Source organism: Arachis duranensis, chromosome 8 (genome assembly GCF_000817695.3).
Source record: "Arachis duranensis cultivar V14167 chromosome 8, aradu.V14167.gnm2.J7QH, whole genome shotgun sequence".
NCBI lineage: Eukaryota > Viridiplantae > Streptophyta > Magnoliopsida > Fabales > Fabaceae > Arachis > Arachis duranensis.
The window spans coordinates 36,422,383-36,424,722 of record NC_029779.3 but is presented as its reverse complement, the minus strand read 5'-3'; the positions used below and the strand labels follow the sequence as shown (position 1 = coordinate 36,424,722).

The 2,340-nt window shown below is 43.2% G+C and overlaps 1 long non-coding RNA gene across 1 annotated transcript in view; it reads left to right on the top strand.

Moving 5' to 3' along the window:
• Positions 1-777: 777 nt before the first annotated feature.
• Positions 778-2,340, top strand: part of LOC107462487 (uncharacterized) — a 7,811-nt gene continuing 6,248 nt past the window's right edge. Inside the window, exon 1 of the long non-coding RNA XR_002366807.2 lies at positions 778-1,171. This is a non-coding gene — a long non-coding RNA (uncharacterized LOC107462487). The remainder of the gene's footprint in view (positions 1,172-2,340) is intronic.

Genomic DNA, 2,340 nt, shown 5'->3' with positions numbered 1-2,340 from the left:
TCTTTTATTTTTCTGCGGGTAGGGTTGGGTAGGGTAGGGTTTAGAACTTTAGGGTGCGGGTAGGGTTAAGGTTGAGAGATTTTTAACCCACGAGTAGAGTAGGATAGAGTTTTAAAAAAGTTTTCAACCCGCGCATAGGGTTAGGGTAGAATCCAAACTGTAAGACCCAGAACCTTTGAAAAGTCTTTTTATGATCATGTCCCAAATCATATAGTTATTTATAACCTTAATTTCAGAAATTATTTAATTAAAAATAATTAAGGCAATTTTTGATTTATTGGATTTGAGACGAGTTTTGATTATTATCCAATTTTATAATAATTGGATTATTTTCTATATTTAAATTATAAAGTTGATAGTTATGAAATAATAAAGATTTTATATGATATGGACTAAATAATCAATATTTTAATATATTGATATTGCTATTTTGGAAAATAGAGAAATTAATTATATTATTTCTAAATTTTTGGATTTGGACATTTTATTGAAAATAACTTGTAAAGTTGATGAGCAAATAGTATTTTCCTATATATGGTTAGTGTTGGATTTAATTTGGGTTTCAATTACCATATTATCCATACTTTTATGTGAAATTACTATATTGCCCCTAACCCTAAGTTTCAAAAATGAAACCCTAATTCCTAAGCATAGCAGCCGCCACCCCTTTCTTCTTCCCTTCAGCGAACCTGCAACCCAACAGTTTCCTAAGAGAAAAGGAAACAGAAGCAGAAAACGGAGAGAGGGGAGAGTGCGCCGGTCAGGGGGAGAGAGAGAGAGAGCTCACTGCTGCCGCGCTGTGCAGAGCCGCCGCTGTTCGCTCTCCAGTTCGCCGTGCTTTGTCGATGCCACGGCGCCGCCGCCATCGTGCCACGCGTCGCCGTCGAAACTCGTCATTTGCCATTGCTAATCGCGAAGAGAGTGACGGGAAGGCCTTGCGGGGAGGGTTCGCGATGTGCCGCCGCCAGTGCTAGGGTCTGACGTCGCCGGTCACCGTCGTGAGCTTCCTTGCCATTGCCACAGAAGCTGCCTTCGCCGGTGCCGTTGGAGGCGCGAATGGAAGAGCGCCGTTGAGAGGGGAAACGTGAGCTGCGAGCCACGGGCTGAGGAGAAGCTCCACCCTCGTTGCCGCTAAAGGAGTTCTGTGCGTCGCCGCCAAGGGTTGCCGCAGGTGGGGAGAAGACGCTGCCACCAACTTAGCTCGCTGCTGCTAATAATGGTAAGCCTAAACCGCCGCCGGCAGAGGGATTCAGGCCGCCGCAGGTGTTGCTACCGGAGAAGAGAGCTGTATCTCCGTGATTCCGACCGCCGGGAAAGGTTCTGTGACCTCTGGAAGCACCGTCGGAGCTCTGGACTCAGCTTTTGCCAATCGAGACCCTGCTGCCGTCGCCGGAAAAGTTGGCCGGTAAGGGTTTTGGATTCGGTTTTCGTTCGTTTAAGATTCTGGAAGCCTTACTGTTTCTGTATGTGGGTTTCAGTCTTCATCGCCGGAGTCCGGTCGCCGCTGCCGCTTGAGGTGGCTGCCGGATTACCGCCAAACCGGTTCGGTGATCGCCGCTGTTCCGGTTCAGCCGTTCCTTCTTCGTTCAGTAAGCATTTTTTTATTTGAAAGCTCTCTAGTTACTATTCTGTTATCATACGCTGAGGTTTTGCGGCGTTAATCGCTATAAGATTGAGTTTCAGTTGTTGTATGTTGCGATTAGAGTGTTGAGACTGTTGCGAAAGTGGCTTGGAACCGAGGTTTTGGCTGCCGGGATTTTGATTGTTTATCTCGGGTCGAGGCGAAAAGGATTATGTGACGCGTTTGGGTTATGGAATTTGCGTTTTGAGGTAGGGGCGCTTTCCAAAAAAAATTGTGTTTTATGTATCGGAATTATTACATATGGATACTGATGTGAGATATTGTGTATTTGGTGATTGTATCTGCCTTATGTATTATTTGATTGACTCGAATGATTATGGATGTTGGTTTGGCTGAATTGTTGTGCGGCTTGTGAAATGTAATGTTTGAAGTTTATTCTTTAAAGATTTGAATCTGAGTTTGATCCGTTGAGGATTGATTTGATTTGAGTTAATTATTTTAATGATTTGAAAAGTCGAATGTACTTTTAAATTCAGCCTGGTTTATTTTAATTGATTTGGTTTTGGACAAATGATTTGTTATTGAACCGTTTCTTTAAAGCTTTGGAAATGAGTTAAAACGGTTGATATTAAGTTGATTTTGAAATGGTTTCCTTGAGATACGCCACTGAGGCAGTTGTTGGATTTAGCTTGCTTTGAATTGATTTCTGGTTTTGAGCTGTTGAAAAGGACTGAGAAATGGTTTAGTTGGGACCCGAA